We start from the raw sequence: 16,298 nt of genomic DNA, 5'->3' as shown, positions 1-16,298 counted from the left end.
AATATCAAACAGAAAATGAATCAAGAAATTTTAAATAACTAGAGTTTTCATAAAACGGGGTAAAAACCCAAACATAAGTGCGGAAAATAGCTCCCAGGGTGTCACTGAGCCCATGAGCATCTATACATCACCAGTCTAGAAATAAAATGTCTATAAAAGTCTGGATCTAAAGACAACAAAAGAAAAGATAAGGGAGGAGAGACAAGGACTGTGAACGCCAGGCAGCTACATCGTAATATCCAAAGATCGACCGTGCACGATATCAACGTCCACCGTGTCCGGAAATACTTGGATCTGCACACGAAGTGCAGGGTGTAGCGTGAGTACAACCAACTCAGTAAGTAACAATAATAAATAAGGAACTGAAAGATAGTGACGAGCTACACAGTTATAGTTCATTTTCAGTAATCTCAACAAGAAAGTACACATGCTTTCAAATCCGACAATTAAAGTCAAATCAATTTATACAAGCCAAGTTCAAGCAAAAAACGGATATAATATCTCCCAGAAGTTTCAAAACAGTGACATATAGTAGCTATGTGCAACAACAATGAAACCAAATACAACCTCTGCAACAGTCACACAATCTTTCTCAATAGCTCATCACTCGACTCTTAGCCCTCAACACTCACACTCAATAGGTACATGCACTCACTGGGGGTGTTCAGACTCCGGAGGGGCTCCTTCAGCCCAAGCGTTATATCGCTGCGGCATGTAGCCCGATCCCATAATATATAAATAGCCATAAGGCTCGTTGCGGCGTGCAACCCGATTTATATATTTATACAACCTTAACGCTCGTTGCAGCGTGCAACTCGATCCATATATATACATATAGCTGACAGCTCGACACTCATGCCCTAACTCAACCACCAACCTCTCCAGTCTCTTGGGCTCTCAGAAATCATAAATATCAGCCCAAACGGAGATAATACAATGTATCAACAAGAAACAAGAAGAGACTGTGATATGATACGCAGGTAAAATCGTGACTGAGTAAAAGACAACAATTAGCAAATTAATTCAACAAGTACACGACATCTGCGTGTCCTACAGTGTCAACACATAGCCTAAACATTATTTCTAACATGATTAGCAGTCAAATTTCTATAATACAGGGAGAGCATATGGCTAACAACAAGTTATTCAACTTTACAGTTTCCACGGAATGGACCAAGTCACAATTCCTACGGTGCACGCCCACATGACCGTCACCTAGCATGTGCGTCACCTCCAAACCAATCACATAATACAATGACCCGGGGTTTCATACCCTTAGAACCAGATTTAGAACTGTTACTTACCTCAATTCGAGCAAAACTTTACTCCAATATGCCTTTGCCTCGCGAATCGGCCTCCAAATGTCCTGAATGTAGCCACAAGTAGTACAATACAATCAGTACTGGCTAAAGGAATAAATTCTACAAGAAATTATGAAATTATAGCTCGAAATCCGAAATTGGCTCATACCCGGCTCCCGGGCCCACGTCTCGAAATCTGACAGAAGTTACAAAATCAGGAAGCCCATTCAACCACGAGTCTAACCATACAAATTTTACTCAAATCGGATAACAAAATCTCATTCAAAACCTCAAAATCTAGCCTAAGAACTCTTCCTCTTTTTCCCAATTTTCCGCCACAAATCACAAATTTAATGGTAGAATCAAAGGCATAATCATGGAAATTAATAAAAACTAGGTAGAAATCACTTACCCCAAACACCCACGTGAAAATTCCTCCAAAAATCGCCTTCTACAGAGCTCCCTGTTACACCCCATGTTTTCGTACGTGAAAGTATGCCATAAGTAAATTGATGAAAGCTCGAAAATGAAATGTTACATCCCGCATTTTCGTACGTTAAAGTTTCGTCGTAAGTTAATCGACGTATGCTCGGAAATGAGATTATTTTGAGGTTATAAGTATTATGCTATTTCAAACAAGTGATAAGTAAATTTGTGAAGGTAAGAGGGTAAGCGAATCGAAGAAAATGAGTTTCGTCGAAGGTTGTCATTTTGAGATAAAATACGGTCCAAGATATATAGTATCCCGTATTTATGGACTAGTGCAATACAAGGTACCACATGACCATGATAGCAAGATATATAAAGTGTACTAAAAGTGAGTAGTACTTTAATTAATTTGAAATAATTCTTAATTATGTGGGTAATTAGTTAATTATTGGACTAGTGGGGGATTAATTTTATATATATGTATTAAGAAAATAATGGATAATTAGTGAGGTGGATAAGCATTAACCAAGTGTCAACAAATAGGGACTCAAATAATGACTAGGCAAGTCATGGGATTAGATGGCACATTTAGAGGAATTTGTTGGCCAAATCATACATAAGTGGAGCCACACCCAAAGACTTAAGACTTCTCTAATTCACTTGTCTCTACAAGATAATGAAGAAAGTTTCAAGAGACTTTGGTCCTCTACTTTGGTTTTCTAACGGCTTCAAAATGGTGAAAGGCTAGTTTCTTAAATTGAGTCCAATTCTTGGATAAAAACTGGAGATGTTTTACATCTACCAAGTAACGGATTTTCAGCAAATAATTCGTACGAAGTTATACTACGTAGTAACAATGGGATTAGTAATTCTAAGGGAACTCGATACAATCTTTCTCAAGAATATCATACGGATTTTTTCCTACTTCGATTCGCCGTTACATGTTTTGTCACGTTTGACGTGTGTTGGAAGGATAGTCAAGAGAATCGGCTCAGGTATCTTAAGGCTATCCCTTCTTTCCTTTTGGAATGATCTATACGACACAAACGAAACGAGCAAATACACAACTTCTATAAATGACTATATTCATAGAAGTGTTAGAGGTGCCTATGTTCTTGAATTCCCATGTATCTTATTATTACATCTTTTGTTCATGGGTCTCAGAAAAATACGTAAGTTGAAAAAATTTACTTCATGATATCACTCAAAGGCATAATGGTCTTATGACATTCTGAGAGATTTTAGTGACGTACTTCTCATGCATTGCATTCATTTATACATGTACATTGATCCATGACCAGATGGTGTTATATATGCGTATATATGTATATTATATGTATATGGGATATGGAAAAAAGTTACGGCGTTATATACGCACCACCACCTGATCAGCTGGTATACGTTGATGATTTTGCCCACAGTGACCGACTATGATGGGATGCCCTCAGAGGCTTGATGATGTTATGAACACATGTACCTATGCACGACACGACATTCATACGCATATGCATGATACTATAAGTATTTCATGATTTACAGAGTTATCCAGACTTACAGGTTGAGTCATTTACTTCATGTTTCTTTCATGTCTTGTATATACTTATTTATGTGCCTTACATACTCGGTACATTATTCGTACTAAAGTCCTTTTGTTGGGGACGCTGCATTCACGCCTGCAGGTATAGACAATCAGTTTGATGAGCCCTCATAGTAGACGAGGTTAGGTAAGACTCCACCTCATTCGGAGTGCGGCCGAGTTATGAGTCATCATGTTAGAATTTTGCTATAGACTTATGGGTATGCCGGTACCCTGTCCCATTTGATGTCAAATACACTTAGAGGCATTGTAGATAGAGGTTCATTTTGTACAGTATGTCAGAGGCCTTGACGGCCCTTATGTATTCATGTTTTAAGAATGATGGTTCATTAATATAGTGCTTTCCCACTTATAGTTATACATTACGAGTTGCGGCCATGTTGGCCCTGTTACCAATGATAGTACAATAAGAAAGATATGTTACGTTGGTACTCGGTTGAGTAAGGCACCGGGTGCCCGTCGTGACCCTTCGATTTGGGCCGTGACACTCCCAATTAAATTTTATGATATGAACTCGAAATCCTCGTTTTGAATCTTTTAAATCTGCCCAGCGATGCTTTCATCGCAAACGCGGAAGAATCCTCGCGTTCGCATAGAACAACTTAGACTACCCCTCAAATTTACTCTACGCGAACGTGGTTGCCCTCCCTCAACCGCAGACCTCTGCCTCCTTCAATATATGCGATCACGTCTCACCTCATGCGATCGCGAAGCACAAACATTAGAAACCCAACTGCCCTCCTCATCTCTTCGCGAACGCGACATAGCCCACGCGTTCGCGACTCACAGTCTAGCCACACCTACGCGATCGTGTACCCTCTCTCGCGAACGCATAGGCCAAAATCATCTCTGCTTAAACCAAGCCTGCGCGATTGCGGACTTGCCCACGCGATCGCGTAAGAGGAAACCAGAAATTTACACCAGCAAACCTTAGCCATCAAGCTAAGTCCAAAAATGATCCGTTAACCACCCGAAACTCACCCGAGCCCCCCCTCCCCCTCCCCGGGACCTCAACCTAATATACCATCAAGTCCTAAATTATCATACGAACTTAGTCGAACCCTCAGATCACCTCAAACAATATCAAAAATACGAATTTGCACATGGATTCAAGCCTAATGAACTTTGAAATTTCCAAATTCTACAAACGACGTCAAAACCTTTCAAATCACGCCCGATTGACCTCAAATCTTGGACACAAGTCCCAAATGACACCACGAACATACTCCAACTTTCGGAAATCTAATCTGACCCCGATATCAAAAAGTCCATTCTCGCTCAAACTTTCAAAAATTCCAACTTTTGCTATTTCAAGCCTAATACTACGGACCTCCAAATCACCATTCGGACACACTCTTGAGTCCAGAATCGCCCAACAGAGCTAACGGACCCATCAAAATTAAATTCTAGTGTCGTTTACACATAAGTCAACATCCGGTCAACTTTTCTAACTTAAGCTTTCAATTATGAGACTAAGTGTCTCAATTTAGTTTGAAATCTCTCTGGACCCGAACCACCCAATCCGGTAAGTCATATATCAACTGTAGAGTACAAAAGGAGCAGAAAATTGAGGAACAGGGCTACAACTCTCCAAACAATATAAAGTCTTAGTGAAAAACAACAAAGGCCAAATCAGTATCATAGTCAAGATATCTCGTAAAACTCCAGTTTCAATACAAAATTATATAAAAACATTTTTGTTCAACAATTTTCAATAGAGGCTCAATATAAAAGAAGATGAGTGAAAACGGTAATTTCATAAACAAGCCCCTCGGACGAAGTATCACTCACATATAGACCATCGGGCGAAGTATCACTCGTATATAGCCCCTCGAGCGAAGTATCACTCATATATAGCCCCTCGGGCAAGCCTCTCAGTCACTCGTAACTCAACACTCATCAATCAGCACTCACACTCAACACTCACGCTCAATAGGTACCATATAATAACAGCTGCGGCGTGCAGCCCGATCCATAAATATATAGTCGACTGTGCTCGCTGTAGACTCCGGAGGGGCTCCGATAGCCCAAGCCCTATATCGTTGCGGCGTGCAGCCCGATCCATATATTGCTGCGGCGTGCAACTCGATCCATATATATATATATATATATATATATATATATGCGGCATGCAGCCCCATCCATAATTATATAATCCACACTATCAAGCTCTCAGCCTCTCTCAGTCATCTACCTCACAAGCCACTCGGGCATTTCAGTGAAAATCAAGGAACTCAGCCCAAACAACTTCCATATATTTAAAAATAGAGTAATGAAACTAAATCAAATAAGAAATAAGTAAAAATCATGACTGAGGATATGCTTTCGAATCAAAACGGTGCGAGGATAGTAGTAAAATACCCCTGAGGGTCCAAATAGTACGGCACAAGACCCCAAACATGGCATTCAACCCAAGTTAACAGAAACATTTCTGAAGCACAAAGATATCATATATAGTTTATCAAAATATGCAACTTTATAGTTGCCACGGGACGGACCAAGTCACGATCCCTACTGGTGCATGCCCACACACCCGTCACCTAGCATATGTGTCACCTCATTTATCAAAATAGTACGAAATTTCGGGGTTTTATACCCTCAGGTCTAGATTTACAATAGTTACTTACCTCAAACCGGACGAAAATCTACTCCGCAATGCCCTTGCCGCTCGACTCGGCCTCAAATCGCCCGAATCTATCAAAAATCAGAATCATATTATCAATACATGCTAAAGGGACAAAGCCCATGCGAAAACTATCAAACTAAATAAAAAATCCCAAAATCGGCCAAACCCGACCCCCGGGCCCACATCTCGGAATCCGATAAAAATAACAACACTAGAATCCTTATCCTCTCACGAGTCCATACATACCAAATTTACCAAAATCTAACTTCGTTTGACCTCTCAATCACCCAATTTTTTGAACTCTCAAGTTCTACGCCCTAATTCCCCAATTTTCACCCTTAGATCCTACAAATTCCAAGCTTAATCTACTGAAAATTACCATAGAATTAAGTATTAAGTTCAAAAATCTTACCTCAACGAGTTTCCCCTTGATTCCCTCTTCAAAACCCTCCAAAAGCTCCAAAAATCGAGTTGAAATTGTGAGAATAACCAAAATTCGCGAAGGGTCCTTTATATACTTTCTGCCCAGGCTTTTCGCACCTGCAACCTATTTCTCGCGCCTGCGGACCGCACCTACGGTCAAGGCGCCACACCTGCGAACATCATTAACTCACCGGCTTCCGCACCTGCGCCCCAAGCCTCGCACCTGCGGGCTCGCAGGTGCGGACACATTAGAACAGCAGCTTCAGCTGCAAAATCCCACTTCCAACTTCTCCGATAGCCATCCGAAATCATCCCGAGCCCCTCGGAACCTCAACCAAATATACCAACACATCACATATCATAACAAGAACTTAATCAAACCTTCGGAATTCATAACAACATCAAAACACCAAATTACCCTCGGATTCAAGCCTAAAAACTTCTAAACTTCCAAATTCCGCTAGCGATGCCGAAACATACCAAACCTCATCCGAATGATCTGAAATTTTGCGCGCACATCCCAAACGACACTACGAACCTATTACAACTTCTGAAATTCAATTCCGACCCCGATATCTAATTTCCACTGCCGACCGGAGATCGCCAAATATCTAATTCAAGCCTAATTCTACCACGGACCTCCGAATAACATTCCGAACCCACTCCTAAGTCCCACATAACATAACGAAGCTATTCGAACCATACAAATTCAAATCCGAAAACGAATACTAAAAAGTCAAAAACTTGGTCAAACCTTTCATATTTAAACTTCAAGCTGAGAATCATCCTTCCATATCTGCTCCGATTAACCTAAAAACCAAAACCGATGATTTGCTTAAGTCATAAAACATCATACGGGGCTAATCATGCCCGAGAACTGGTGAGCGAAGTGCAAATGTTTAAAACGACCGGTTGGATCGTTACACCATGTCTTTCAGGCTAGTTTGTAAAGAAGTATTTGTAGTTTCACTTGTTATTGCGTCTGAAAGAGTTGCACATGTTTTATCACGGTGTTCTTCTTTTTTCCATTAACCAAGATATGCAAAGGTCTATTTTTGAATTTCAAAAAACCTAAATAAATTACCGAAAAATGATAACGGAAAGGAACAGGAACAACAGAATCAAACACCTTTTACTATAGAAATAATTCACAACAAATAGAAGTCTATGCATCAAGTACATGTAAATACTTTATAATCAAATGAGTTACATACATACAAGCATCATGAACACATCCAAACATGTAAGATTTGTCGATTCCTTACTACTGTTATTTGGTATTGGAACACACATGAATATTATATATGCACTTAAGCAGACTTAAGACCTCTGATAGGACTCCCAAAACCAATTAACAAAGAAAATATACTTCTTTAAAATATTTAAGAACTGATATGTATCCAGCATGCTCTTAAGAAAGAACTGAGGGTAACTCCTAGCCTTAACAAAGAATCTTACGAGCATGGATCTTAAGCTTATGTGGTTTTCATTATTAAAACAATACTACTTCTTCTATAAAGAAAACCACTACTACTTCATGCAATTTCTTAGGAAGTAAATATAAGGTAACAGATTCCCACAAACATTATTCCTATTCACAGAATCTTATCCAAAGCCGAAGCACGCACTTTACAAAATTCATGTAAATTTTGTTCACACTTAATTGATCATATTGATTCCAAGACTATGCGCCTACGGAAAATTTTACTCATACTCAAGGACCACAAAAGGAATTTCCTAAATATTCACGCTCAACATGCTAAAATACAAACATAATTCATTCTCTTTGGCTGATTTCTGATTTGGTAAAACTATAAATCCTATAGGCACCTAAATTTCCACCAAACCTAAAGTCATTTTTTGAGTCCTGCTCCAGAAGCAGAGCTATGGATCTATAATATATGCCTAACTCGCCAAAAATATTTGAATAATAAATATTATATACTAATATATTAACAAAACAAACGGGTACAATTTCAAGTTTTCTGAGATACCAGAGAAGTCATTGCATTCATAACTGTGCATATCCTAAATGCCAAGGCACAAATAGAAGCATTGCTAAAGATTTCTTCTTTCACCTGCCGCCAACATATATTTTTTGGGCTAATGTCATGAGTTGTAAAAATAAGAACTTACAAATATAAGGGTGTGTAGAGAGTCAATCTAACATGACTAATTTTGTTTTACAAGCACAAGGGCACAAACACACAGCACAGTAAACCTACAACTTAATACAAACGGTAAAAATTACCACTTGCAGGTCAAAACAATATTTTTTTTCTCCCCCACTTGAGAAACTTCCATTTTCGAATCAAATTTCTGTTACAATTTATTCATTTCCTTGAGTAAATATTTAGATCTTCCCCACAAACTTCTGATTTTTTACTTGTTTCACCAATAATTTACTCTCCACGTATTTGAATTTCAAGAAAAAGGGATGAAGACTATTAGTTTCGCAATTCAAAGACGAATCAAGGAAAGAAGAAAACCTAATAAGGGAGACATCTACTACACTGATGCCTAAATTTTTATCCACAAAATTAAACAAAAGAACAAGCAATAAAGTGGTATCTGCAACTTAACCCAGCCACAAAAATTAGAGACAGGGTCACAAATGAAGATACCAAAAAATAAAAAATAAAAAAGTTTCATACTTCCAGAATCATATACCACCAAGCTAACACATTAAGCACAGACTCTAAAATCAAATAAAGTCATACCTTATAATTTAATTTTTAAAGCAGGATTGAAACACATGCAAAACAAAAGCATCCCAATTACATAAAATACAAATTCCCTCAGGCTCACGTCACCAATAGAATGAGGAATTGCTACGCATGTTTTTTTTTTAAGGAAAAAGGAAGATGTAAGGAAACATACAGAAAACCATTTTACAAAACATGTTTTTAGTATATGTCAGTAGTGAAGAACAAATAAGTTACAAAAAATTTCAAACAGACCAAAACAAAAAGATTAAGCAGAGAACCAGAAGATAGAAAACAAAAATTTGAGAGAAAATGAAAGTGGAGAGAAGAGAAAAACTCAACGGTAATCAAAGAGAAGAGGAAGAACAATACAGAGAGAGAAATTAGAAAAATCGAAAAGTCACCAAAAAATTCCGGAAAAATACCGAAATCTGTAGCAAGTATAGATAAAAAATAAAAACTAACCACAAGATTAAAATAAAAAATTTAGTAAAAGAAGACGGGGAGGAGAAGAACATCAACTAACCGGAAAGAGAGAGAAAATGGAAAAAGAACGAAAGAGGATGACCACAGTATTGAAAAGCTGTTGAAGCTCGCAGATTGGGAGGAAGAAGCCAAAGAAAAGAGCAAAAACTAAAGCCACGCGTTGCTCACAATCGGACACGTACTGATCTGGAAGCCTACAAGGCATACAATTAAGAATGGAATAGTGGGGAACAAAGAAGAATGGACTCAGGTAAATACCGAAAATATCCTTTGTCGTCCTTAAAAGTTTCTCTTATTATATAGTTAAAGATCAATGTGTATACAGTCGAAACCGGGTTCGTCTATTATGTGGCCAATCGAGACTAAAACGTGATAAGTTAAAGCTCGATCTCGGGTTATATCGAACAGAGGTACGAAGTTACATCGTTGAGCTCGTGATCCCGGGACCGAATAAGATCGAGACCAAACAAGATCGAGGGAAATATGCTGAGCCGAATAACAGAAGGCCGAAATATCCGCGATCAGTTGAAGATCACGGCGGGAATCTCGGCACGTATCAAGGAGATGCCAGTTAATTAGAAAATCATAAGATTTTTTACCTTGTATAGAATTGTATCAAGAGTAGGACTCCCCTACTATAGAAAGGGGTGGTCTGATCATTTGTAACACACATCATAACATGCAACACAAAGAAATATACTGTCATTTTTAGCTCTTATCATCTCATTATTCTGTCCTAACATCAGTTGAGGCATTTCTTGGTTCAAGGGTGATCGAACTCGAAGGCCAAGGCTTTTCAATTTGTGTGGTTTGCATTTATTCTCTTATCGTCAATTTCAATATTAGTATGTCTTCTTAATTTGCACCAAGTTATATCACGTATCCTTAAAACCGCGTATAAATTCAGTTGTTATCCATTTATTAGGGTAAATAGTTTGGCGCCTACCGTGGGGCTAAGGATAATAGTGGTTACTCAGTACAAACTTTCATAACAGACACTATTTTTCACTTGTTCTTTGAAGTATCTTTGATTGCAGGACCTAAATGTCGAACTCTCAGTCAACACTTCTTCATGTTGACAATGATTTCGGCCACCACGGCGAGAATGATAACATAGCACCGGGGAACGATTTACCCCGATCGATCTCAATGGAGTTCCGGCTATAGATCCAATCAACGTCAGCTCACATGTAGCCATCAATGCAAATTTGGTTTGTCGATCTCGAAGGCAGCGTTCGTAGGGTTGTTCGATCAGCCTCTCAAAGCACATATGGCAACGAAGATGGCGGGAGCAACATGCGGATGATCTTCAAAATGTTGCAGGCTCAATAGGCAGCGACAGCCCGGCTCCAAAACTAGAATCACCCACCGAGCAGGATCGAGCCCGAGCCATCACAGGAAGTTGTCCACAGGGTCAAATCGACTTCAAGGAAAATCGAACGAGAAAGAATCGGGGACCGATCCTGCAACCATGAAGATGCTCAAAGAACTGACAAAATGAATTGATAAAGAAGATCGAGGCAAACGACAAGAAGGTGAAAACTTAAAACTCCATGGTCGATCAAATCTAGGGAGCACCATCGATATCGAAGGGCCTGGACTCCAAAGTTTGTGCAAAAGCCTTTCCCCGCTAGCGCGGGTCCCAAGCCGATCCCCAAGAAGTTCCGCATACCAGAGATTCCTAAATACAATGGAACGATCGATCCGAACGAGCATGTCACCTCTTACACATATACTATCAAAGGGAATGATCTAGAGGATGATGAGATCGAATATGTCTTGCTAAAGAAATTCGGAGAGACCCTACTAAAGGGGGCTATGATATGGTACCACAATTTACCACCTAATTCTATGGACTTATTTGTAATGCTTGCAGATTCTTTCGTAAAGGCACACGCCGAAGCCATCAAGGTTGAAACCAGGAAATCGGACCTTGTCAAGGTAAGGCAGAAGTACAACGAAATGCTCAGAGAATTCGTGTCTCGATTTCAAATAGAACGGATGGACCTGCCACCAGTCGCCGATGATTGGGCTGTCCAAGCTTTCACTCAAGGACTCAATGTTCGAAGCTCAGTTGCTTCACAGTAGTTGAAGCAGAATTTGATAGAGTACCGGGCTGTTACTTGGGCCAATGTGCATAATCGATATCAATTGAAGATCAGGGTCGAAGATGACCAACTTGGGGGTCCTTCCGGGTCCATTTATCCTAAGAAACCCTTCGACAGAATCAAGAGGGATATTGACCAAGAATCGAGGTCGCGCAAAGATCGATATCAGCCATATAATGGAGATCGTAGGAGCAGCAGATTTGGGAGAAATCTTGTACAAACAAAAGGAGGAATGATCGAAGCTAGAGTTCTCGAGGGCTCATGAGAAAGAACGACTTCAACAGGCCTATCGGACCTAAAGAAGCGCCACTATTATCAGAATACAACTTTAATGTTGATGCAGCCGCCATCGTATCGGCTATCGGAGCATCAAGATACCAAATGGCCTCGACCTTTACAAACCGATATAGCCCAAAGAGATCCCAATCAAATATTCAAATATCACGGCACTGATAGCCTGGTTATTCAACAACGGGCATCTTCGGGAGTTTCTGAGCGACCGAGTCAAGAATCATTTCAAATACAGGGATTCCAATAAACAAAACGAGCAAGAGGAACCTCAACACATCATTTATAGGATCATCGAAGGGGTTGATGATCCTCAAGGTCCGATGTTAAAGCGCACCAAGGTATCGATCACGAGGGAGAAACGGACTCGAGATTACATACCAAAAGGAACTTTATCTTTCAACGATGAGGATGCGTAAGGAATCATGCAGCCCCATAATGATGCACTGGTAATATCTGTACTCACAAATAAAGCTCGAGTTAAACTTGTATTAATCGATCCAGATAACCAACATCATTCGATCGAGGGTCGTAGATCAACTCGGCCTATAGGACCAAATCATGCCTGCAGCCCGAGTGCTAAATGGGTTCAACATGGCTTGTGAAACTACTAAGGGAGAAATAACATTGCTGGTAAATGCAGCCGGAACCATCCAGGAGACCAAGTTTTATGTGATCGAAGGCGACATGAGGTATAACGCCCTATTCGGGAGACCTTGGATTAACAACATGAGAGTTGTGCCCTCGACCCTTTACCAGGTTTTAAAATTCCCGACACCAGAGGGGATTAAAACGATCTATGGGTAGCAGCCCGCCGCAGAGGAAATGCTTGTTGTCGACGAAGTAATTCCAATATCAACACTCTCATCGACAAAGGATCCAGATTCCAAAGCAAAATAGGAAGCCAAATAGCAATCACAGATGTCGGACTCGACCCAACCGAACAAGCAGGGGACTGACAAAGAGGATGATTATGGGGTTCCTCGATCCTTCATAGTCCCCGATGATTCCGGTGCTGCCAAATCAATGGTGGAAGAGGTGGAGCAAGTCATACTAACCGAACATCTACTTGATCGAAAGGTATACCTGGGCATGGGGTTAACTCCCGAGCGCAGGAAAAAACTCATTCAATTTCATATTGCTAACATGGATTGTTTTGGTGGTCCTATCTCGACATGACAGGGATCCCACTGGAGATCACCACTCACAAACTAAGCCTGGACCCGAAATCCGGCCAAGCAGAAAAGGAGACTACAGTCTGAAATCAAGCAAGCTTTCATCAAGGACGAGGTAACTAAACTCCTTAAAATAAGGTCTATACGGGAAGTCAAATACCCGAAATGGCTAGCAAACGTAGTAGTAGTCCCTAAAAAAGGGAACAAACTAAGAATATGTGTGGATTACAAGGATTTTAATAAGGCACGCCCCAAAGACTCTTTCCCTTTGCCTAACATCGATCTCATGATCGATGCCACGGCCGACCACGAGATCCTTAGTTTTCTTGATGCCTACTCCGGGTAAAACCAAATACGGATGAACCCGGATGATCAAGAAAAGACCTCCTTCATCACTAAGTATGGCACATATTGTTATAACATAATGTCGTTTGGATTAAAAAAATACTGGTGCCACATACCAACTCCTAGTAAACCGAATGTTCGAAGAACAAATAGGGAAATCTATGGAAGTTTACATTGATGATATGTTAGTCAAGTCCCTGCGAGTAGAGGACCATTTAAAGAATTTGCAGGAAACCTTCAGTATATTGAAGAAGTAAAACATAAAGCTGAATCCGGAAAAATGCGCGTTTGGAGTCTGATCGGGTAAATTTCTTGGGTTTATGGTATCCAACCGAGGAATCGAGATCAACCCCGACAAGATTAAAGCTATTGAGGATATCACGGTAGTGGACAACGTGAAGGTCGTGCAAAGGCTAACCGAGCGCATAGTCACCCTGGGGCCATTCATTTCAAGGTCCTCAGATAAGAGTCATCCATTTCTCTCGTTGCTAAGAAGAAAAACATCTTCACATGGACCCCGGAATGCCAACAGGCACTGGAAGAACTTAAGATTTATCGAGCCCGTCGCTGCTTCACACACTGAGGGCAGACGAACAACTATACTTGTATTTGGCAGTATCGGAGATAGCGGTAAGTGGAGTCCTAGTTCGGGAAGAACAAAGTACTCAATTTCCAATCTATTATGTTAGCCGGACCTTAGGTGAGGCCGAAACTAGATATCCTCACCTAGAAAAACTGGCGCTCGCTTTGCTAAGCGCCTCTAGGAAATTGAAATCATACTTTTAGTGACTCCCTATATGTGTTGTGACAACTTACCCATTGCACAATATAATGCATAAACCCGAACTCTCAGGTGGCCAAATGGGCCGTAGAAATCAGCGTGTCTGATATTGAATATTGCCCCCAAACTGCCATAAATCACAAATTTTGGCAGATTTCATGCTGACTTCACACCGGCCCTAATACCCGAGGTTAAAAGAGAGTTGTTGGTAAATTTGGGGATGTTTTCGGGAATCTAGACCCGTTTTACAGACGGTGCATCGAACGCAAAGGGGTCCAAACTTGGCATCGTATTGAAGCCACCAACAGGTAATATAGTTAGACAATCCATTTGAACTGTGAAATTGACTAACAACAAGGCTGAATATGAGTCCATGATTGCAAGTCCCAAACAGGCCAAAAGATTGGGGGCTGAGGTGATCGAAGCTAAATGTGACTCCCTCCTTGTGGTGAATAAGGTTAACGGAATGTTCGAAGTCAAAAAAGAATGGATGCAAAGGTACTCGGATAAGCTACAGGTAATATTACATCGATTGAAAGAATGGAATTTGCAGCACGTATATCGAGATCCAAATAGTGAGGCCGAGGCACTTGCGAACTTAGGCTCTTCGGTCGAGGACAACGAGCTCAACTCGGGGGCAGTCGTACAACTCATGAGATCGGTAGTAGAAGAAGGTCTCGCTAAAATTAACTCCACAAGCTTTACTTAGGATTGGAGAAATAGATACGTAGAGTATTTGAAGACCGGGAAATTACCCTCAGATCCAAAAAAATCGAGGGCCCTACGCACACAGGTAGCCCGATTCAGCTTGTCTGAGGTGGAGCCTTGTTTAGAAAAATGTTCGATGGCCCGCTAGCAATATGTCTGGGATCAGGAGATACTGAGTATGTTTTGAGGGAAGTCCACGATGGCATATGCGGAAATCACTCAGGCGCCGAATCATTAGTTTGAAAGGTAATCAGAGCCGGCTATTATTGGTTTGATATGGAAAAAGATGCGAAGGAGTTTGTACGAAAATCTGACAAATGCCAAAGATATGCTCCGACGATTCACCAACCTGGGGAACTGCTGCATTCGGTCTTGTCACTATCGCCATTCTTGAAGTGGGGGATGAACATTGTTGGCCATCTTTCATGGGCACCATGTAACTCTCAATTTATCTTGTTTATGACTGATTATTTTTCTAAGTGGGTTGAAGCCTAGGCATACGAGAAAGTCAGGGAGAAGGAAGTCATCGACTTCATTTGGGTCCAAACTGGGAAGGAGCGTACCAGATTCTCGAAGTCACGGGAAAGGATCCTATAAGCTCGAAATGATGAACGGAGAACAACTACCGAGCAATTGGAATGTAACTCACCTAAAATGATATTACCGCTAAGGTACGACCCCATTCATTTCCTTTTATTTTGGACTAACACTTGCAGGTGATCGACAAGAAGCAGCACAAAGTTTTAGGTCTTTTTTGTTAAAAGCAAATCCACTAGGCGAGGTGCTTAGGGCTATTTTTATTAATAATAAAAGAAAAAACCACATAGGAAGAGTACAAGTAAGGGGGCAAAAGCTACAGTAGTGTTGCCTCTATGCCTCGGCTATATAAACATTCTTCTGCGCCTTCATTGCCTTATGATGGCAGCCTCATGTAGAGGATCATGGTGTAGCTGCCGGCAAAAGTCTCACGAGGATATATAATCTCATAGCCGCTTGGATACGTTCCCAAAGGCATAGGAATATAGCACACACATACTGGGCTAGACCTTACCTTACAAATCTTATTGAGGCATAAAAAACCTCATCTACTAGCAAGCATGAAGAAAATACGAACTAGAAAGAACTAAGTACTCTATGATCATCATAGAGTTTATAACATACTATGTGATGATATTACAAATGATGATACTTAAAAGGTGATAAAATAAAACAAGGTAAAAAATTGAGTCTTGCCCCTCTTTCTTCAACCTTGTGCACTCTTCAATTTGTATCTTCTTTGCTTCTTCTTCAAACCTCTTCAATATGTATTCAAAATTCATCATTTCT

General features: G+C 40.4%; 1 long non-coding RNA gene across 1 annotated transcript; it reads right to left on the bottom strand.

Annotated features, from left to right (window-relative positions):
• On the bottom strand, positions 12-5,976 carry LOC109232316. Its single transcript, XR_002068942.1, has 5 exons — positions 5,955-5,976; positions 1,714-1,764; positions 1,471-1,540; positions 1,305-1,366; positions 12-294 (listed from the first exon to the last, which is right to left on the bottom strand). It is a non-coding gene; the product is annotated as an uncharacterized LOC109232316 (long non-coding RNA).

This window comes from Nicotiana attenuata, chromosome 9, assembly GCF_001879085.1.
Source record: "Nicotiana attenuata strain UT chromosome 9, NIATTr2, whole genome shotgun sequence".
NCBI classification, from domain to species: domain Eukaryota; kingdom Viridiplantae; phylum Streptophyta; class Magnoliopsida; order Solanales; family Solanaceae; genus Nicotiana; species Nicotiana attenuata.
Note: the sequence above shows the minus strand (reverse complement) of the source record. Positions and strands in the feature narration are given on the sequence as shown.